Genomic DNA, 24,846 nt, shown 5'->3' on the forward strand with positions numbered 1-24,846 from the left:
ATTCATGGGACTACAATAACTAAAAAAGGAAAGTAAATGAAAGGTGAAAGATTGTCTCGTGTAAGCTCTAAGAGCTAGAAGAGCTAAGAGAAAAGCAAGGGTTAAGAGGATACATCATTGTAAGGCATGTGGGTAGAGAAGAGGCAAAGAAGAGCAAGAGATCAAGAAGGAAAGGGAGAAAGAAAACAATTTCCTTTGTTCAGGCTTTTGACTCACTTACATGCAGTTTCAGTCACTGGAACCTCATTATTTCACATTCTATTTAGTAATGTCCAATTTACTCATCTTAAATCCAGGTGTCCTTTATCTTTTCATTGCTGTACTTTACTCATCTGTGCCTGCAAAGAAAATATAAACTTTCCAACTCTACCCCATTTTTTAGCCCACTGAAATGTAGTATAAAACACTGAGTTTAGGTAGGTGGCAAAATTTGTGAGAAGTTCCATCAGGCTCACTAAATTTTTAATAGTTGAAAAAGATTACCATAACTGCTCTTTCAAGTATGATTCTACATAAATAGGAAACTTTAAATGGCAGCAATATCTTAACCTTGAATAAAGTGAAAAAGTGAGGTCGCTCAGTCGTGTCTAACTCTTTGCCACCCCATGGACTGTAGCCTACTAGGCTACTCAATCCATGGGATTTTCCAGGCAAGAGTACTGGAGTGGGTTGCCATTTCCTTCTCCAGAGGATTTTCCCGACCCAGGAATTGAACCCTGGTCTCCTGCATTGTAGGCAGATGCTTTACCATCTGAACCACCAGGGAAGTCAGTGGCTTGAATAAACAAATAAACTTTGAATAAACAAATGTCTAATGTTGGACTATTAATTTAATACTGGAAACCATCATGAACAGCATAAGACAAATTAAACCACATAAGCAACTTCCTACTGTTTTTCTACTTAACACCAAACCATGGATATAGATTTGTTCTACAGATATAATTCTATTTCTGAAGATGTGCTGAAGAGGACCCCAATCTGGAGGAAATATTGTATTGTATTAATACAGACAGATATGTATTATCTCTGAACTTGTTGAACAATTTAGATTACCCCCCCCACACACACACCAAAAAATGCCACAACATTTACCTTTATCAAATAGAGACTATAGATTAGGCTATATCTTAGGGAAAAGTCTGCCTACAGATATTTTTCTGATGTTTGGGGACGATATTAACAGAATAATTACTAACATTTTCTTAAATATTGCTTTCATATAAAAATAGTGTTATTAATTATTGAACTAGCTAAGCTTGAAGAAGTAAAAGAAATTCCCGATAAGACTAAAAAGCAGAACTTAAAATATCACAAAAGTGGGGAAAACTCTGAGACCATCAAGTCAAATATAAAAAATATATATATTTTCATGCATTGACATTTTGAATTTGTTTATTATTTCTAAAATTCATTACTTCATATTTTTAAGGTTTGTCTTTCATGGCCTTGGATCCCAAAGCTTCTTCATCTCATTTTACCTTAAAAATGTAACATATACAATATGCTTCAAATATCTTCAAAGTTAATCTTTTTATTAGTTTCATTGAAAAACCTGACACATCTAAAGGACATAGGGATTTCCATATTTATGTAAATTTAATGCAGAGTTTGTTTAACCTGCCCTGGGAAAGTGTTGGTTCAGTTTTGTTTTATTTAGTCTTTATCAAGTTACTGTGGAATATGTATAGTAGGAAAATGTAATATCAAGTGTGCATACATTACAGTGATTGAATTATGCTGATGTATAACTGATTTAAATTGATAAATAGGTGCTTTCTGGAAATGGGTTTTACAGTTAATAACCTTTAAATCTTTCCACCTATTAGCAGGCAATTTGCATATCTCCTAAAGAAGCCCCTCTTGAATTCTCTCTTCTCTTCCTGATGACTGACATGTGTATGCAATGATTAGAAAGAAAGTGACTAAAATTAAATACCTACCAGGATATTTAGGTAACCCAAATAAGTTATGTATGCCAACTGAGGATTACTTGAATAAAATAAAACATTCCCCCACTTAAGTGGGGTGCAATATTCAGCTCCAGATAAATTTTGCCTTTTGCAAATGCAATCTAGAAAATGTCAAATATTTCAGATTTTTAAGGGAAACCAGAAATCTAGAGTGACCTTCATGCTTGATTATAGTGCTTAATACTGCCAAAGGAATGCACTACTTTAAGTAAAATATATGGTGTTTGTGAAACTCCTTTCTCTCTGTAATGGCCTTTCTAATGAGCTTAAATGCTTTGTAGTCCACCCAAATGAATTAAGACCTAAAAATGTGCATGTACGAAGATAGTACAGAACTCTCTTACCTATTCTGCTTAGTCCCTTTGGAGCCTCTCTAACTGGCAATTTCACAAACAGCATCTTCATGTTGCATAACATCTTCATATTGTTTAAGTCCTTTGCCAAAACTGAGGCCAACTTTAAGACACATGCCATATTCAATATGCATATTTTATCCTGATGTTCTCCAAATATGTCCAATCATGAGAGTCACCTGTGTAGCTTATTAAAAAGTCTTTATTCAAAGGGCCCCTTGGATTGATTCAGCTGATCTAGAATAAGGCAAACTATAGCTTTTCAACTAAATCCAGACCACACATTGTTTTTGCAGATAAAGTTTTATTGAAACACAGCCACATCCATCTTCCCTGTTGTCTATGGTTGCTTTCTGTAACAGTGGCAACAGGAAGAATTTGCAAAAGAAATCATGTGGCCCACAGTGTAGAAGACTTTCATTATCTGGCACTTTACAGAAAATGTTTGCTGACCTGTGGTCAGCAAGATCTAGGAACCTGAATATCTTTAGAAGTCTTCTTTTAAATGACTAATGAAACTAGTTTGGCTCTTTCTATTATTTTGTATGCCAACTCATTTATTACAGTGCTTTGCAAACAGTAGGTTGATGTTGAATAATATGAAATAGATCAATTTTCTAACATTTATCTAATCAGGGACCCTTTCATGCATCTTCTTATATCATTCCCATAAAATAAATACTTTGTTATTTAGTTATATAGCTTTTATTTATTTTCTATTTGCACCAAATTTTTATTGAATGAGGAACAATGGTAGAACATGGACAATTGCCCTCTATACATAAGTACATGAAGGCACGAGAGCAAAATTGTATACATAGCTCCAAGTGTCATAGACTTTAATGTGACATCTTTTTGTTGTTGTCATATAAGAAAACAAGTGATTGTAGGGAAAAGATAGATAAATAAACATTCAAATTCAAAAAGAAGATATTTCTAATACTTATAAAGACATGTATGAGAGAAAGACAACCCTTGTTTTCAAGTTATCATCCTCTTTTCCTTAGGATCATAATTTGTTAAATTGTCTTTATCTTCTAGTTCCTTGAATATCAATTTATTTTAAAATATTCCAGAATATATGATGTTTAATTGTGCATGTGCTTTTCAAGTTACACTATAACCCAGATGCTGATGACAGTCTAAGCAAGGATGCATAATCAGTGGGGGACTGCTGGCATTATATTTAAAAGTGCACATTGCACGGATAGTCACTATAAGAGGCTCTGTAACTGGTAATTCTATCAACATTTATTTACTGGTCAAAACATGTCAAAAATGTTTTTATAGAAGGAAATAGCAGCCTTTATTATGATGACTATTATAAATATTATTGCAATATTCTGTGCATGCTACCTCTCTTCAGACAAGTTAGACTCTTTGTGACCCTATGGACCATAGCCTGCCAGGCTCCTCTATCCTTGGGATTTTTCAGGCAAGAATACTGGAGAGGGTTGCCAAGCCCTCCTCCAGGGGATCTTCCCAACCCAGGGATTGAACCAATGTCTCTTACGTCTCCTGCATTGGCAGCAGTTTCTTTAACACTAGCATCACCTGAAAAGCCCATTGGAACATTAAAATTATTTAATTTTTTATTTTTTTTTAAATTTTATTTACCTGTGGCAGATTCATTTTGATATTTGGCAAAACTAATACAATTATGTAAAGTTTAAAAATAAAATAAAATTTAAAAAAATAATAAAATACTAAATTTCAAAAAAAATTTTTTTTATTTTATTTTTAAACTTTACATAATTGTATTAGTTTTGCCAAACATCAAAATGAATCTGCCACAGGTATACATGTGTTCCCCATCCTGAACCCTCCTCCCTCCCCATACCATCCCTCTGGGTCGTCCCAGTGCACCAGCCCCAAGCATCCAGTATCGTGCATCGAACCTGGACTGGCAACTCTTTTCATACATGATATTTTACATGTTTCAATGCCATTCTCCCAAATCTTCCCACCCTCTCCCTCTCCCACAGAGTCCATAAGACTGTTCTATACATCAGTGTCTCTTTTGCTGTCTCGTACACAGGGTTATTGTTACCATCTTTCTAAATTCCATATATATGCGTTAGTATACTGTATTGGTGTTTTTCTTTCTGGCTTACTTCACTCTGTATAATAGGCTCCAGTTTCATCCACCTCATTAGAACTGATTCAAATGTATTCTTTTTAATGGCTGAGTAATACTCCATTGTGTATATGTACCATGGCTTTCTTATCCATTCATCTGCTGATGGACATCTAGGTTGCTTCCATGTCCTGGCTATTATAAACAGTGCTGTGATGAACACTGGGGTACACGTGTCTCTTTCCCTTCTGGTTTCCTCAGTGTGTATGCCCAGTAGTGGGATTGCTGGATCATAAGGCAGGTCTATTTCCAGTTTTTTAAGGAATCTCCACACTGTTCTCCATAGTGGCTGTACTAGTTTGCATTCCCACCAACAGTGTAAGAGGGTTCCCTTTTCTCCACACCCTCTCCCGCATTTATTGCTTGTAGACTTTTGGATCGCAGCCATTCTGACTGGTGTGAAATGGTACCTCATAGTGGTTTTGATTTGCATTTCTCTGATAATGAGTGATGTTGAGCATCTATTCATGTGTTTGTTAGCCATCTGTATGTCTTCTTTGGAGAAATGTCTATTTAGTTCTTTGGCCCATTTTTTGATTGGGTCATTTATTTTTCTGGAGTTGAGCTGTAGGAGTTGCTTGTATATTTTTGAGATTAGTTGTTTGTCAGTTGCTTCATTTGCTATTATTCTCTCCCATTCTGAAGGCTGTCTTTTCACCTTGCTAATAGTTTCCTTTGATGTGCAGAAGCTTTTAAGGTCAATTAGGTCCCATTTTTTAATTTTTGCTTTTATTTCCAATATTCTGGGAGGTGGGGTCATAGAGGATCCTGCTGTGATGTATGTCAGAGAGTGTTTTGCCAATGTTCTCCTCTAGGAGTTTTATAGTTTCTGGTCTTACGTTTAGATCTTTAATCCATTTTGAGTTTATTTTTGTGTATGGTGTTAGAAAGTGTTCTAGTTTCATTCTTTTACAAGTGGTTGACCAGAATTCCCAGCACCACTTGTTAAAGAGATTGTCTTTAATCCATTGTATATTCTTGCCTCCTTTGTCAAAGATAAGGTGTCCATATGTACGTGGATTTATCTCTGGGCTTTCTATTTTGTTCCATTGATCTATATTTCTGTCTTTGTGCCATACTGTCTTGATAACTGTGGCTTTGTAGTAGAGCCTGAAGTCAGGTAGGTTGATTCCTCCAGTTCCTTTCTTCTTTTTCAAGATAGCTTTGGCTATTCAAGGTTTTTTGTATTTCCATACAAATTGTGAAATTATTTGTTCTAGCTCTGTGAAGAATACTGAATATTCTCCACCCGGGTCACCCCTAGGGATAAGTCCCCAATCTAAAATTCTGACAGTTCCATAACCACTAAGACCTTGGAGCTTTTTGTTGCTTGGTACTGGCTATAGTGGTTACACAATCCAACGTCTGGTCTATTGTCTACTTTGGCCCTCATTAAAATTTCCAGGAAAGGTAGACTTGAAAAGAGACATGGAAGTGACTCAAGCCTACAGACTAGGTAGTGTAATGTTTTTATTTGCATGCTAATAAATGTTCAGTGAATATCCCAATCGTGAAAAAATTTGTTCCGAGCCTAGCATTTATTACAAATTTATAGAAAAGCTGTGGACCTAGAAGTAAACTCTAATCAAACAAACACTGTTTTCAGTGTTTACAATTACCTACCCCCCAAACTCAGTTCCACATAACATAACTGGTTTACATTAGTTCAAAATTACATATACCCTCAATGCAACATATATTTCATATGACACTCCAAATCCTAAACAATTTGCACTTATTTCTGAGGTCTTAGAAATTAAGAGAAATAGGAAATTTAGCCCAAATTATGTCACTCTATCCACTTATTGCTTTTCTTATCTTTAATGTTTGATGATTTTTCACATTTTTAAAACCATTTCAGAAAAGGTCATCTATAAATAGGACTAATAATAATAATGTGGAAATCTAATTCTTATCAGCATCTTCATTAGGGTAATATATTATTACTGAATTTTCTGGATTCTTGAAAATTACTCTGTTGATACCCACAAGTTTTGCACTATATACTTGCAAAGAAAAAGTTAATTGAAACTAAAAATTCAACTTTCTTGTAACAACATAGTATTCCAAACTATACAATTTAACAAATTTAAAATAAATATACTTCTATGTAATTTATTTATGTATTTATATAATTATAGTTGGGGTTGCCCTTGTGGCTCAGTGGTAAAGAACCTACCTGCCAATGCAGGATACATGGGTTCAGTCCCTGGGTCAGGAAGATACCCAGGATAAAGAAATGACAATCCTCTCAAATATTCTTGCCTGGGAGATCCCATGGACAAAGGAGTCTGGCATGCTGCAGTCCATGGGTTTGCAAAAGAGTTTGACACCACTTAGCAATTAAACAACATAGCTAAAGTTGATGTATATTATTATATTAGTTACAAGTATACAGATAAATCTATATGCAGGTCAAGAAGCAACAGTTAGAACTGGACTTGGAACAACAGACTGGTTCTAAATCAGGAAAGGAGCACGTAAAAGCTGTATATTGTCATGCTGCTTATTTAACTTATATGCAGAGTACATCATGCGAAATGCTGGGCTGGATGAAGCACAGGCTGGACTCAAACTTGCCAGGAGAAATATCAATAACCTCAGATATGCAGATGACACCACCCTTATGGCAGAAAGTGAAGAGGAACTAAAAAGCCTCTTGATGAAAGTGAAAGTGGAGAATGAAAAATTTGGCTTAAAGCTCAACATTCAGAAAATGAAGATCATGGCATGTGGTCCTTTCACTTCATGGGAAATAGATGGGGAAACAGTGGAAACAGTGACAAGGCTGTTTATTTATTTTTTAGGGCTCCAAAATCACTGCAAATGGTGACTGCAGCCATGAAATTGAAAGACACTTACTCCTTGGAAGAAAAGTTATGACCAACCTAGATAGCTTATTAAAAAGCAGAGACATTACTTTGCTAACAAAGGTCCGTCTAGTCAAAGCTATGGTTTTTCCAGTGGTCATGTATGGATGTGAGGGTTGGACTATAAAGAAAGCTGAGCTAAGAAGAATTGATGCTTTTGAACTGTGGTGTTGGAAAAGACTCTTAAGAGTCCCTTGGACAGAAAGGAGATCCAACCAGTCCATTCTAAATGAAATCAGTCCTGAATATTCATTGAAAGGACTGATGCTGAAGCTGAAACTCCAATACTTTGGCCACCTGATGTGAAGAGCTGACTCATTCGAAAAGACCCTGATGCTGGGAATGATTGAGGGCAGGAGAGAAGGGGATGACAGAGGATGAGATGGTTGGATGGCATCACTGACTCAGTGGACATGAGTTTGAGTAAACTCCAGGAGTTGGTGATGGACAGGGAGGCCTGGCATGCTGCAGTTCATGGGATCACAAAGAGTCAGACATGACTGAGTGACTGAACTGAACTGATACAGTATATTGTTTCACAGTTTTTAAAGGTTATGTTTTATTTTAATTACTCGGTACTCAAAACTAAAATTTTACATTTGTGTTAATTAAACTACTTGTAATTTATCTTTGAAAGATAGGTGAAAATGACACGCATTTGAAACTACACAACTAATGAGAGTGTATTTTTTCTACATTTCATCTACAAGGCCCTTCTCAAGCTTGTTTTTCACTCTTTAACCAAAGAAAGTTAAGAAATAACAAGGATAAAGACAGGAACACATGTATACCTGTGGCAGATTCATTTTGATATTTGGCAAAACTAATACAATTTTGTAAAGTTTAAAAAATAAAATTAAATTAAAAAAATATATATAGTTTTAAAATAAATATTGGAAAAATAAATATTGTTTCCTAAATACAAACTGTATGAGATTTGATAACAGATTAGATAATGAGATTGATAACAGATTAGAGTTTTACTCTTTTCTTCAAATGATAAATTAATCTTTTCTTATCTAATGAAATTTATTACAAATTCTTATATGATTGTATTTGCACATATACATGACTACTCAGAGCTTCTAGATTTTATTTTTTACAAATTCCACAATGTCAGGATTTCCTGATCATGTGATAAGAATAAGATATCTAAAATTGTTTTGTAAATTGTAAAATGTAAGGAAATATTTATATACTAAAGAAAATATTGCAAAGCTCTTTCATTTTCTCAGTCCCTAAATAAACTGAGTATCAGAAAAAACAGTCAAGAATATGAGAAACTTGAACAACTACATTTCTTCTCCCAAGCACCAAAATAAACAGCATATTAGGGTGCCATCTATGCTGTATGCTTAGTTGCTTCAGCCACGTCCGACTCTTTGTGACTCATAGACCACAGTCCACAAGGCTCCTTTGTCCTTGGAATTTCCCAGGCAAGAATACTGGAGTGGGTTACTATTTCCTTCTACAGGGAATCTTCCCGACCTAGAGATCCAACCTGCATCTCTTGCATTGGAGGCCAATTCTTTAAGGCTGAGCCACTGGGGAAGCCCATTAGGGTGCCATACTATGCAGGAAATGTAAAAGATGTGGGTTCAGGCCCTGGGTTGGGAAGATCCCCTTTAGCATGATATGGCAGTCCAACCTGGTATTCTTGCCTGGAGAATCCCATAGACAGAGAAGCCTGGTTGGCTACAGTCCATAGGGTGTCACAGAGTCGGACACAACATAGCACACATGCATTATGATTCTTACTGTATAGATAAGCCCAAGATAAAGAGAAATCCATAAGAAGGGTATTGTAGTCTACATTTTGATTGGAACAAAAAAAAATAATTAAAAGGGAAAAGCAAACTAAGGAAACCTCACACACTCACACACCCTCAAGGGCTTCTCCTGTGGCTCAGTGGTAAAGAATCCACCTGCAATGCAGGAGACACAGGAGACCCGAGTTCAATCCCTGGATCCGGAAGATCCTACTAGAGTAGGAAATGGCAACTCACTCCAGTATTCTTGCTGGGAAAATCCCATTGACAGAGGAGTCTGATGGTCTACGGTCCATGGGGTTGCAAACAGTCAGATATGACTACAGCAACTTAACACACATACATGCACATATAGGTAACCCAACTTGCAAAGAATTTTTTTATAAATTTTGAATTGATAGCAAAGTTATCTTCTTGACTCCTCTGTATAACTTTTTAAAAGCAAAAAAAGATGATGGGAGCAGCAACACATTAAAAGTTTATTTCTGTCTTTTTTCAACTTAACTGTTCATCAAAGTTTATTACTTAGGACATCCAGAAATATTACCCAAGGAAATCAATTTCTCAAATGTGTTTGCTTAGACTCTTAGGGTATGCCAGTTAATAAAAGTTGTGATTGTAAGAGCTCAGTGTTTTATTATATAAAAGCCTCTTTTTCCATTCCTTTGGGTCAGCTTTTTAATGATGAACCGAACTTTTTCTTAGAAGCTCTATTGTCAAGTGGAGTTGGGTTAATTTAGATTATATGAAAAGAAGCAGGTACTGGTAAATGGGATATAAAATTCTTAATGGATTCCAGAGATGAAGTCAGGCTATAGAAAGAAAAGAAGTGAGATTGAGAAGAACAAGAATTAAAATAGACTGCAGGTGATTTATCCAGCCTTTGGGGGCAAGGTGGCCTGCATTCAGGTAAATTACTTTAGTGCATAGCACAAGATGTACCTTTGATATGTGCTTCTTCTTAATATGCTTGCATCTTAAAGGTTATTTTAAAGTATAATTTCAAGATTACCCAAAGCAAACTACAAACATGACACCTTAAATTATTGTTATATCTAAGGCTAAGATGAAGATCCTAAGAAATAAAGTTAATCATCAAAGCAACATTACCTATGTATTTCAAGATATGCTGGGGGCATTTGTGATCAGGTAGTTAGGCTTTCTTCCTTCTTTTAGTTTTCTCAAAAATAATGAGTTCAAAGTCAACACTGCAAATTAGCATACTTTTGATAGAATTAGAGTATTGTTAATTTGAGACTAATCTTAAAAGGTTTGCCTGCTTAGATATTAGCGTCAACTGATGGAGTAAAAGCAACATTTAGATCGTCAGTGACAGCAGTTTAAATTATGCAAATGACTACAAAAGCATCCTGGCAGCTGACACTAAAAAAATGAGATAATGAAGTGTCTGGACACAACCTTGCATCTGAGAATAAACCTCCTCAGCTGAGGTTAATGGACTCCGAGACCTTGCATCCACTTGTTGCTTTGCCAGGTCTTGGAAGCTCTTCAGCACCCCTGCAGTGTGGATTTAAGTATGAAGAATCATAAAGTAAACAATATGCATAGAAGAGCATTGTGAAAGTGGTAAGGAATAGACTATCAAAATATTTTCAACTTGAAACTACCCTAGGGACCATGTGGTCCTGTCCTTCTAGAGAGAAATTCAGCAAGGTTAGATACCTTAACCGAGGTCACACACCTAGTTTTTGGCTCCAGATTCTTTTACCTTTATCATGATGTTAACAGATATGGGGACCATACATGATGTGCATGCGTGCATGCTCAGTCACTTCAGTCGTGTCCAACTCTCTGATATTTGTTAGCAGCTTGAAGATGTAGCCATGATGATGATGTAGGAACTGTTGCGGGGAGGGAAGTATTATTTAGTTTTTATATTTTCTTTTTTTTTTTCTGCAAAGACATAGAAAAACTGAAATAATGCTGATTCTGTGTATATATTAATTTGTTTACAGATTCCAAACATCTTTATAGCATATTCTCTGCCCTAAATATTTATTTCCCCATTCACAGCCACATTCTAAGCATGTATCATAGGTACTGGGAACATTTACAAACATAAAACATGATTAAATTTACTTACAAAAATCATTGCAAATTAAATTATGAAAATGTGTTTTAAAAATGGAAAATGAGAAAGAAACAAAATTAGGTCATTTGTAATGATGTGGATGGACATAGAGTCTGTCATACAGAGTGAAGTTAAGTAAGAAAGAGAAAGATCAATGCATATACATGGAATCTAGAGAAATTTTACCAATGAACCCATTTGCAGGGCAAGAATAGAGAAACAGATGTAGAGAATGGACTTGCGAACACAGTGGGAAAGAGAGAGGACGGATGAACTGAGAGCATAGCATTGACATGTATACATGATCTTATGTAAAATAGATAGCTAGCAGAAAGCTGCTGTATACCACAAAGTGCTCAGCTCTGTGTTCTGTGAAGACCTAATGGGGTGGGATGGGGAAAGTGGAAAGGAGGCTTAAGGGGGGGGACATATTTACACATATAACTGATTCAGATTGTTGTACAGCAGAAACTAACACAACATTGTGACACAATTACACTCCAATTAATAATTAAACTTTTTAAAAATGAATAACAAATCTGTGGAATTGATGACATTACTCAGTAAACGTATATAAAGAGGACCCAGGATCAGCATCAATCTTAAAATATATGATAAATAAGAAAAAAAAAGATTAAGTTGTGCATGTGAACAGAAAAGCAATCATAAAGAGTACAAGATAGTGGAAGCTAAAGGAGAATGATATTTCAAGAAGAGAAAGTAGTCAACATTTTCAGATGAGAAACAAAAAGGTAGTGACAATCATAAAGTATACAATGCAATTAACAGCAAAATAATTTTGCTGTGTTATTTTTTTCTTATGGTTATTGGAGAAATTAAGGTGATTGAAACAAGATTTGATGTGTTGGTTTCACTTATGAGTTGGAGGGGCAGTAAGAGACATAACTCAAGGAAATATGGATCTTAAGGAATTCATGGTTCCAGAAGGATTTTTCCTAAGTTCATTCCTTGATAGGTAAACCTGAACATATTTAAATGCTGCATGAAAGAAAGTGGTAGATAGAAAGAGGTTAGAGATGGTATAGAGTAGAAATAATTGAAAAATCATTGATTCTGTTTGAGATAGTATTTTTGTGTGTGTGTGAATATGATAGCAATCATAGGTCAGAAAAACTGGTTTTGACAAAGATGAACTCATTCCCATTGTGGAGTGTGTACAAATCAGTAAACTACTTGTATAGACTAAAAAGATATGGTGGTTTAAAGGTGGAAATGTCAGGCCATTAATGTCTAATAATTTTTATTTTCTCAGTGAAGTTGAAAAGGAGGTTAAAATTGGAAGTGGTGGGATGCTTCCTGCTGCTGCTGCTGCTAAGTCATTTCAGTCATGTCCAACTCTGTGTGACCCCATAGTTGGCAGCCCACCAGGCTCCCCATCCCTGGGATTCTCCAGGCAAGAACACTGGAGTGGGTTGCCATTTCCTTCTCCAATACATGAAAGTGAAAAGTGAAAGTGAAGTCGCTCAGTCACGTCTGACTCTTAGAGACCCCATGGACTGTAGCCCACCAGGCTCCTCCGCCCATGGGATTTTCCAGGCAAGAGTACTGGAGTGGGTTGCCATTGCCTTCTCCAGGGATGCTTCCTAGAAAGTCTAAAAATACAATGGAACGGCTTTAAAAATCCACTCCACAGGAAGCAAAATGAGTTGACTACTGATATATTGAAGGAAAGACAAAAGGCTGAAGAATAAGCATTCACAATGTCACTGAGGAGAACTACAGTGTTTGCTGTTGTTCTTAGCAATTAGAGGGATGAATGAAACAAAGGCAAATACTTGAACTGATCCCAGATGGATATTTCTGTGTGAATACAATAGAAAAATTATGGTATGAGTAAGTTAAAGTATTAACAAGAAACTGAGTAAAAAAACAAAAACAAAAACAAACAATAAACCATGAACTGAACAGGAAGGGACCAGGATGCCTTAATGCTCTTGTAATGAAAAAAAAAAAACAAACTCCAACCCATAACACAAATGGTAGTTCCTCAAAGAAATTGATTTGCTCTGTATAGGACATGTGGCTCAGTTTCAGCTAAATCCTCTCCCATTTCTAGCATTTTGATTTGTAGTTCTGAAGACTCTTACTACTTACTTCTGTATTAACCTAGCTAAATTTTACTCATATTTACAAATCCATCTTTTAACATTTCTCTGGGACACATTTCACCACCAAATGGATTACCTAGTATCCTCATACTTTGTTCAACCCTCTATGCTTTTAAATTCATTAATAATATTTAAATTCCTAATCAACCCTTTGACATTTTTCCTTTTTGATATTTTTTACTACAGTATTGTAAGTAATTAGCCTCTAATTAAAATAAATAAATTTTAAAAAATAAAATAAAAAGGAACTAAAAAAAAATTTCCTTTTGGCTGAATCAGTAAAAGGCTTTCTTTGCTGAGCTATCCTTCCTATAGTCTTCCAGGTTAAAGTAAGGTTCATAAATTGTAGTAGTTCATTTCAACTTGAAAAGTTCTTCAATTGATAACAGACAGCTTTATGCAGTTAAAGAAAATAACTTACTAACAGTGCATATTTTCTAATATTTACTTAAGTCACTTTAGCATAATTTATTAACCCTCAGTATATTTATAATGTTTTCCAACATCTATTTTTAATATAAATCGTAAGTTCTGTCAAGGCAAGTATCTCATCTATCTTTTATACCAGTTTAGAAAATTAAACCTTTTTTACACTGATCTGGAGTTCCATCTCACCCAGGCCTCTGTTGATAGTTTTAAGATTTCAACTTAGTATAGACTTTTTATTTGAGTCAGAGGTAAGTTTTGAAAGGGCTTTCCTGGTGGCTCAAATGGTAAAGTGTCTGTCTGCAATGTAGGAGACCCAGGTTCGATCCCTGGGTTGGAAAGATCCCCTGGAGAATGAAAGGGCAGCCCACTCCAGTACTCTTGCCTGGAAAACCCCATGGATGAATGTTATCTTCCCTAAATAACCAAGTTAAAGCACAGATAACATCCCATCAAAAATTTATTTTTGTTAACTTTGACAAAAGAATGTGGCAAGTAAAAGGGATATGGAGGTAAGCAAATGGCTAAGGACATTATGCTCATATTTATTATAGAGTGGGCATGAGAGATGAGAACTCGTATGGTTCAAGAAATTTATGACACAGTCAAGCAACTCCAAAAATAATTTAAAAAAGCAAAATAAATATGTACTGAATCATATCCTATTGTTCACTAAGTTGAGAATAGCCACTAATCCTAATTCTGTATCAGAAATGAGTAACATCAAATATAAGTTGTTGTTCAATCCCTAAGTTGTGTCCGACTCTTTATGACCCCCTCTGGACTGAAGCACTCTAGGCTCCTCTGTCCTCCACTATCTTCCAGAGTTTGCTCAGATTCATGCCCACTGGGTGATAACAAATATATTAAAACAGAATTAATGTTCACTTATAAGTTTCCATAGTCGTAAACATTTCGTCAGATGATCAATTAAACTACATGTTATAAAAAATTATTTTATATGACCAGAGGACATTGTAGTACTATTTTCATACTATGACATTCAAAGCAGACACTCTTATGGGAGAATATTTTTTTAAAGAGAGTTTAAAAGTTTTATTATAGTTTGACTGATTGCTACTCCGCCTTCAAAATGAAAAGCATTGAGACATTTTTAGGCCATTTCTGATATTAAAAAATGGAAATTATGAGTTTTTCCATTTCTAATCCAATTTCTGCAAGAAAATAAGTTACAACTCTAAATAAGAATTTGAGCACTTAGAAATGTAATGGAAGAGAACCACATTATTTTTCTTTTTTTGGCTTTGGAATCAATATACTTTTAAATTCAACCTTTAGAGCCACAGAAAGAGCTTTTTGTCAACCAGCTATGTACTTATGAAAAATAAAATTTAAATTTGTCTATTCAAGACTTGGTGTTACTTTCTTGGCAATTTTTGTAAATATGCAAACTCTCTTATTAACCCTTCATAAATACAGGTTTTAATTGAAGCACATTTAGTCGCAAATTTGGCCCTGGATATTTTTTTCTTATTAACAAACCAATAACTATCAGTCTTCCCTGAGTTACTTTCACCACCAGCTTCAGTATCAGAGTAGAATTTGTATTTTGTTATAGATCACCTTAACCTGAGAAAGATTTTTAATTTATAGTAGAAAGCTAAAATCAATTTTAAAAAATCAATTATGAACATCATATCACATACTCTCAAAGTATTTTAAGAAGCAAGTTTAGTGCTGTAATAAAACATTATGTAAAACATAAAACCTTATGACTAGAGTGAATAGTGAAAAAGAAGAAACTTCAATAATAACAATTGGATACACTTTTAGATACAGAACTGATTGAACATTTGGGGGACCAGCATGGGATTAAACAATCATTCTGAATAGCTTCTCCGGAGCTTTTGGTTTTATTTACTTACTATTTTTTTAAAAGTACTGCTGTGATAGACACTCAGCTCCTTTCTTGGGAAGACAGGACTTCTTGGAAAATAATTCTTCTATTCAACTTTTAAGAAGACATTAGTAAGCTTTTCGCACTCATTTATACTCAGTTGTTATATCCCATAATAAGAACTAAAGATTAGTGATTCTTATTTGCAAAAACAGGCAATGTTTTGCATTTACGTTGAAATTCAGACCAACAATCTATTTGCTTTTCATGCTCTGTCTTTAGCTCTCTGAATTTTCTTTCCCCTCCAAGTTATCAAGGCTTTAAAAGCTCCTGTTGGTTCATTCCTAACTTCTGCTTTGTCTGAGATCCACTTCACTTCCACCTTTCATTCTGAATTAAAGCAGCTTCAAAACATATGCTGTGGGTTTTAACTCCATCTGTGTATTATTTCCCACTCATTGATCTTGTCAGGCTTGACCAGGCCCATCACTCATGTTATCTACTCTTAGCAGGTTGACAGCAGGATCTGTGGACCTCCCTCTTCCTCCTCATGTCAATCTCTTAGAAACATCTCTAAGAATCATCCAAAAGACATTTCCTATAATAGATCCTCCTTAGATGATGATGATGATGATAATAACAATATGACATACAAAACACACATACTAGATTACTGAACTTTCATTTTATAATGATATGCTTTCCTGGAAATAATGACATAGATAAAATTAGATAAATTTGTATAAAGCAAGATAGAAGTTGGAAAATAAATATGTGTAATGACAACGCAAAAAAAAAAAGCCAGAAACATCATCACTTCTCTATACATTTGGAAATGTTGGTAATAATTCAATTCAACACATGCGGGGGTGGGGGGGGTGGGGAGATGGGGGGTCGTCCGAGAGGAGATACCCAGCATCAGAGGTCAGGGGCGGCAACAAGAGGAGTTACCCCATGTCGAGGTCAGGGGCGGTGGCCAGGAGGAGATACCCCAAGACCTTAAGCCCGAGGCCAGGGGCAGCGGTCGGAAGGAGCTACCCCATGCCTGAGGCCAGGGTCGGTGGCCAGGAGGACCAACCCCATTCCGTGGCTGCAGGGGCACAGGAGGGCCTAGAGGAGCTATCCCACGTTGAAGGTCAGGAAGGGTGGCGGTGAGGAGATACCCCTCGTCCAAGGTAGGAGCGCTTTGCTGCACTTTGCTGGAGCAGCCGTGAAGAGATACCCCACGCCCAAGGTAAGAGAAACCCGAGTAAGACGGTAGGTGTGTTGCAAAAGGGCATCAGAGGGCAGACACACTGAAACCATACTCACAGAAAACTAGGCAATCTAATCACCCTAGGACCACAGCCTTGTCTAACTCAATGAAACTAAGCCATGCCCCATGGGGCAACCCAAGATGGGTTTTGACACAGCAAAACCAGAATACAAAAGCATTTTAATGATTATGTCTCTTGATTAGCGAAAATTTACAAGCTCAATGCTGCTGCTGCTGCTAAGTCGCCTCAGTCGTGTCTGACTCTGTGCGACCCCATAGTCGGCAGCCCACTAGGCTCCTCTGTCCCTGGGATTCTCCAGGCAAGAATACTGGAGTGGGTTGCCATTTCCTTCTGCAATGCATGAAAGTGAAAAGTGAAAGTGAAGTTGCTCAGTCTTGCGGAACTCTTAGCGACCCCATGGACTGCAGCCTACCAGGCTCCTCTGTCCATGGGATTTTCCAGGCAAGAGTACTGGAGTGGGGTGCCATTGCCTTCTCCGACATAGCTCATTACACTTTTGTAATATAATTGACATAGTATTTTTTCATTGATACCATTCCACTTTTTATCATCAGTTTTTTTTTGTCAATTTGTCTATTGTCTATTTGTCTTTTGTCTATTGTGGCTTTCTTGCATTCGTTATTCAGTCAAATACTTCTGAATATTTTCTAATTAACTACCAATCCTCTTGTGCAGAATGCTAAGAATTAACCACACTATTATTTTTCAAAATGTTGTATTCTGATATGAAGAAAAATTATATTCAGCTCATAAAATATTCCCTCCCACTTGGATTTATAATGACATTGACATTTGGTCAATCCAAAAGAGTACATATTAATACAGGAACTATTGGACAAGCTATATTCCCATTAACCAGTTTTTGTTTGATTGGATTATTTTATTACTATATCTTTCTACTGATTTATTTTTTAATTTTATTTTTATTGTTTTTAATTATTTTAACTGGAGGCTAATTCTTTACAATATTTTAGTGGTTTTTGCCATACATTGACCTGAATCAGCCATGGTTGGATTTCTAATTAGACTTTAGAAACATTATTTTACACTTATTATATTGTAGAATATTATTGCTTTCATTTAAGATGTCTATTCAAGCCTATTGAGATTATTTTGAAATAAAACTTTAAAATTCTCTCTTCTTTGCTCTGCTATATTTATGCCTTCTTTGAAATATATTAGTCTTATTTAATCCTTTAAAACAATATAACTGGTAACAGAGAAAGACTAAGGAAAAATTTCAGATTGACACAAAACTATCAAAATTATTTGTATTTATTTGCTAGCTAACTCTGTTTTCTTTGAAATCCTGTCATTGAGTTTAGAATTTTAAATTGTATAGTTATTTTATCAAATACTTTGTAGAAATCAAATTCAGTTATGTCAGTAGCATGGCCCTCATCTTGGAACTTAGTAACTCAAGGGGAAAAAAAAATAATAATAATTCAAACGGGGAAAAAAAGAAAGAATTTGGCAAAATTTAGCTTGACTTGAATTATTTTTGCTTTGAAACATTACTTCAATTGCCTATAAACAGACATTTTGAATATTGTTGAAAATTATTATTATTAATCTATAGAGTCTGAAATCAACCTTTTCAAAATTTGAAAATATCTGCTACTAGTTTTGATCACCTTCTAATCCTCTAACTTCCATCAATAAAAATAAGACTCTGAGATCATTTGGAGACATATTTCATTGGGACCTCAGTACCAAACTTCTTTTACATGCCTGGAAAATCTTGAATTTCATTATTAATTCTGCTCCTACTGGCATCTACTTTTGTTTGCTCACTCTTCCAATCTCACTAAAATGCCATTTCCTATTAGAAGTTTTATTTGACTCTGTACCTCCTTTGAAAGTGATCACCTTTTCCTCTGCATATTTTAACTAAAATAATTGTATAGATTCCAATTTCTCTATGAAATTTTGTTTGTATTTATTCTATTAACATTTTTATACTGAAAATTAAAACAATTTAAATAATTTAAATTTATTTAAAGTCCTTTTCAACAATTCCAGTAGTTCCATTTGTCAGTCTGTTTTTATTATCTATTTTTCTCTTAATTATTGGTCTTATGGTCTTTTCTTCAGTATACCTAATGACTTTTTATGGTATTCCTAAAAAAATATATGTCAATCAGGAGTTGTGCTGAGTCAAGACTGGGTTGCAAATCTGGTAAGGTTAGGTCAGTCTCCCTTTCATTTCTGTCACTTTGAGACTTCAAACAAAAAAGAGAAATCCTGAAATATTTATTGAACTGGCACTTATTGAATTTCTAACATCTGCCATTTCTTAAGACTGTCAAATAGTCCTTAGATTCTTTCTTCCAGATTTTTTAAATGGGTTTTGGTGTGGTATAAGTTAAACTACCCTATCCAAATCAAAAGCAAACGTTCATTGATTAAAGGATTTTTAAAATATATTTCTTCCTAAACTGTTTACATTTTCTGTGCATGTGTATGTGCCTCTCCCTCTCATCCCTATCTCAGTGTAGATCTATAGATATAGATCTACATACATACCATACAGCACTCCATGGAATACGATTTTGAGATGCATCTAATTTAAGGGTGAACAATAATCTTATTGATTTTTCTGTTAATAATGTTTTCTACTCATTTGAAACTCAGAAATGAACTAATTAAGGCCACAGAATTACAATACTTTGATGGGATATCTGAAATTACTTTTCATAAATTAGCTCCAGTCATGCTAAAATTGTATGATGCCTTGTCATCTCTCACCATGGTCTTTCATTTATTTGATTTTAGAGCATCATGCTTTTGTTTTTTTACTCATAATATTGAATTACTTCTTTCAAATCCTTATCAGGAGCAGCTTTTATAAATTCTTCCTGGTAACTGTTTAATGATATATTTATTTTGATTTGGCTTGAAGATCTGGGCAACAAACTGCTAGTCTATTCATTAATGATAGTACTTAGAAAGTAGCTGATACTAATTCCGCTCACAGGATCAACAAAACCTAACTGGATTCTTGTTAAGAATATTTTTACAAAGAATTTCCTAGATGAGTGAAAAATGAAAATGAAGTATTTTTAATATTTTACAGTTGATGTTGAGCAACTTTTACTTTTAATAAAAACAATGCTCTTATTTTTATTATATAGCTCAAAAAAGTACCTCAAATTATATGTGTAGATCAGACCAGGTAGGAAGGAAGGACCCTCCATGGAAGGCTATTGAAATATTTTGAAATAGGTTGAGCTTTGTAATGTCTTTTCCATCAGATTCATTTTTGTGGGGGAAGTGTTGTTAATTTACAAGGTTGTAGTTGTTTCTGTTGTACAGCAAAGTGACTCAGTTATGTATACACTTATATCCACTCTTTTAAGATTCAATTCTCATATAAGTCATTCCAGACTACTGGATGGAAGTTCCTGTGCTATTCAGTAGGTTTTTGTTAGTTATATATTCTATATAGAGTAGTGAGTATATGTCAATCCAAATTCTCCAATTTATCCCTCCTCACATTCCCCTCTAGAAGCCATAAGTTTGTTGTTTATATCTTTGATTCAACTTCTGTTTTGTAAATAGATTCATTTGTACCATATCTTTAGATTCCCCAAAGAAACAATATTCACAAACAAAGTGGCCAACAGGGATTAATCTCCAAGACATACAAACAAAACTTAAATTACATTTCAACTAAAAACAAACAAACAGCCCAACAAAAAAAAGATGGACAGAAGACCTAAATAGACATTTCTCCAAATAATACATACCGATGGCTAAGAAGCACATGAAAAATGCTCAATATCACTAATTATTGGAGAAATGCAAATCAAAACTACAGTGAGATATTACCTCACACCAGTCAGAATGGTCATCATCCAAAAATATACAAACAATAAATATTGGAAAGGATGTGGAGAAAAAGGAACCCTTCTACACTTGGTGGGAATATACATTGGTACAGCCTCTATGGAGAAACATGTACCTCAGTGTTCATATCAATATTCATACATTAGCCAGGACAAGGAAGCAATCTAGATGTTCATCAAGGCAGAGTGGATAAAGATATGATACATGCATACACTGGACTATTACTCAATTATTAAAAAAAAAAGTCAATGCCATTTGCAGTGATGTGGATGGACTTAGGAATTGTTAGACTGAGTGAAGTAAGGGAGAGAGAAAGACAAATATTATATGGTATCATTTATATGTAGAACCTAAAAAAAATTGTTACAAATCAGCAACTTTTAAACATAGGTTTTAATTGTGAAGCTCCACCTATACACAGATTTTTTTCATATATATTACATGTATTGGAAAATATTTTGGAAACTTGCTAACTCCATAGCCTGGAAATATAAAAAAAAATTAAGAAAAGTTAGTTATTTCAAGTTCAGTCGCTGAGTCATGTCGGTTTCTTTGCAACCCCATGGACTGCAGCACTCCAGGCTTTCCTGTCCATCACCAACTCCTGGAACTTGCTTAAACTCATGTCCATCGAGTCAGTGATGCCATCCAACCATCTCATCCTCTGTTGTCCTCTTCTCCTCCTGCCTTCAATCTTTCCCAGCATCAGGGTCTTTTCCAATGAGTCAGTTATTTGCATCAAGTGGCCAAAGTATTGGAGTTTCAGCTTCAGCATCAGTCCTATGTATGTTGCTGTTGTCATTTAGTTACTAAGTTGTGTCAGATTCTTCTGCAACCCCATGGACTGTAGCCTTCTATGCTCCTCTGTCCATGGAATTTCCCTGGCAAGAATACTGAAGTGGGTTGTAATTTCCTTCTTCAGGGGATCTTTCTAACCCAGAGACTGAACCCATGTCTTCTGCATTGGCAGGTGGATTATTTACCACTGAGCCACCATGGAACTTATAACTTACAAAATGTGTGTTAATTGACTGTTATCTGGAAGGCTTTCAGTCAACAGTAGGCTATTAGTGGTTGACTTTGAAAAGTGAAAGTGAAGTCACTCAGTCATGTCCAACTTTTTACGACCCCATGGACTACACAGCCCATGGAATTCTCCAGGCCAGAGTAATGGAGTGGGTAGCCTTTCCCTTCTCCAGGGATCTTCCCAATTCATGGATTGAACTCAGATCTCCTGCATTGCAGTCAGATTCTTTACCAGCTGAGCCACAAGGGAAGCCCAAGAATATTGGAGTGGGTAGGCTACCCATTCTTCAGCAGATCTCCCAAACCCAGGAATTGAACCAGGGTCTCCTGCATTGCAGGCGGATTCCTTACCAACTGAGCTATCAGGCAAGTCAGTTAGGGAAAGTCAAAATTATACAGGGCCCTAACTGGACATGAAACAATAGACTGATTCCAAATAGGAAAAGGAGTACGTCAAGGCTATATATTGTCATCCTGCTTATTTAACTTATATGCAGAGTACATCATGAGAAACGCTGGGCTGGAAGAAGCACAAGCTGGAATTAAGATTTCTGGGAGAAATATCAATAACCTCATATATGCAGATGACACCATCCTTATGGCAGAAAATGAAGAGGAACTAAAGAGTGCCGGGAGCCACCACGGGAGATCCCACCCACACCCACATCCCACAGGGTCATGTGGAAGAGGTCTGACGAGCAAGGTGGATCAGAACTCGAGGGACCCCCTGGATCTGCTTGAGCATCTACCCCAAAACCAGAATCTGTTGGTCTTACTATTTTGTGCCTTTCACCAGCTCTTCTGACATTAACAGGGGGCTATCCCAGACCACCTTTCTCTGGAAAGAGTCAACTTAGAGCTTTAGTTAATAAGTGTCCTGGGCATGATAGGAGTGTTTCAATTCAAACCCCTCTGATGGCTTTCTAGCTTGCCTGACAGGTTTATCCAGACTCTTGCAGCTACACATGTGATTGTTCACAGCCTCCCAACCCTGAGAGACACAGGAAGCCTTAAACATTCTAAAAATATAGAGCCTTTCGAAGAATTAAAAACTATTAGAGTAGTGCTGGTGTAAGATGTCATTGTTGAGCCAATGCTTGCTGCCAAGTTCCCATATCCCTTATCCATTGTGCACCTGGGAGTGCATTGGTTAACATAGTGAAATGTAAGAAAAACAAGCAGTAGCCTTGGAATTAACCACATCAGACTTTTGAGCTAATAAGTTCTTTCTTTGTTGTAACTCACTGCACCTTTGCTCCGTGAGAATGTAACTCTGTTTAGCACTTTCTGAGGCTGACATAGGTTAGAAATATAAAGAAAAAACACTTAAAGGGAAAATAAGTTTTCTGGTTGAGCAGCCTTTATCAAAAAAGGGTCATAAAATGTCCATAGGCCTCCAAGGTCAGAAGATAATGTACACAACATTGTTTATGGGAAAGGCATGCAGAAAAAATCCTGGTTTTGATAAAGACAAAACAGATGTAATGTTTGGGCTGACTCTACATCACTTTGCATCTTTCATTTCCCTCTATGTACAAGCCAAGGTATAAAAGTTCCTTTTGAAAATAAAGTTATGGGCCTCGCTAACTGAAGCTTGGTCTCCCCGCGTCATTCTTTCTCTCTCTCTCTTTTTCTCTCTTATCACCGATGCCATCATCCTGAGGGTATCGCTGGCTGGATCCTGCTGGGGCTGAACCCTGGCAAAAGAGCCTCTTGATGAAAGTGAAAGAGGAAAGTGAAAAAGTTGGCTTAAAGCTCGATATTCAGAAAACTGAGATCATGGCATCTTGTCCCATCACTTCATGGGAAATAGATGTGGAAACAGAGTCAGACTTTATTTTTTGGGGCTCCAAAATCACTGAAGATGGTAATTGCAGTCATGAAATTAAAAGACACTTACTTCTTGGAAGGAAAGTTATGACCAACCTAGATAGCATATTGAAAAGCAGAGACATTACTTTGTCAACAAAGGTCCGTCTAGTCAAGGCTATGGTTTTTCCAGTAGTCATGTATGGATGTGAGAGTTGGACTGTGAAGAAAGCTGAGCGCTGAAGAATTCATGCTTTTAAACTGTGGTGTTGGAGAAGACTCTTGAGAGTCCCTTGGACTGCAAGGAGATCCAACCAGTCCAATTTAAAGGAGATCAGCCCTGGGATTTCTTTGGAAGGAATGATGCTAAAGCTGAAACTCCAGTACTTTGGCCACCTCATGCGAAGAGTTGACTCATTAGAAAAGACTCTGATGCTGGGAGGGATTGGGGGCAGGAGGAGAAGGGGACGACAGAGAATGAGATGGCTGGATGGCATCACCAACTCGATGGACAAGAGTTTGAGTGAACTCCGGGAGTTGGTGATAGACAGGGAGGCCTAGCATGCTGCAATTCATGGGGTCACAAAGAGTTGGACACGATTGAGTGACTGAAGTGAAGTGAACTGAACTGAACTGAAAGGTCAATTGTACCCATCTCTTTCTAACTTTGTTTTTGTTTCATAGGCACAAAATAGCTAGTATCCTCGACCTTTTTTCCCCAAAATCCACAACTCGTGATTTCCCTTCATTATTTGAAATGTCTGATTAAATCCCAGCCATCATAACTACAATACAATATGCAGACCTTTTTTTTTTTTTAATTTTAAAGGGGAAATAAAAGATACTTTTTAAAGGACATTTCCATTAAGTAGGGCACATTCATGGTTGAAATTAAAAATTTCATGAAATTGAATTTCATGAAATTAAATTAAACCATGAAATTAAAAGGCACTTGCTTCTTGGAATAAAAGCTATGACCAACCTAGATAGTATATGAAAAAGCAGAGAAATTATTTTGCCAACAGAGGTCCATCTCGACAAAGCTATGGTTTTTCCAGTTGTTATGTATGGATGTGAGAGCTGGAATATAAAGAAAGCTGAGTGCCAAAGAATTGATGCTTTTTGTGTTGGAGAAGACTCTGGAGAGTTTCTTGTACTCCAAGAAGATCCAACCAATCCATCCTAAAGGAAATCAGTCCTGAATATTCATTGGAAGGACTGATGCTTGAGTTGAAACTCCAGTATGTTGCCACCTGATGTGAAGAACTGACTCATTTG

The sequence above is a fragment of the Bubalus kerabau genome, chromosome 12 (genome assembly GCF_029407905.1).
Source record: "Bubalus kerabau isolate K-KA32 ecotype Philippines breed swamp buffalo chromosome 12, PCC_UOA_SB_1v2, whole genome shotgun sequence".
NCBI classification, from domain to species: Eukaryota; Metazoa; Chordata; class Mammalia; order Artiodactyla; family Bovidae; genus Bubalus; species Bubalus kerabau.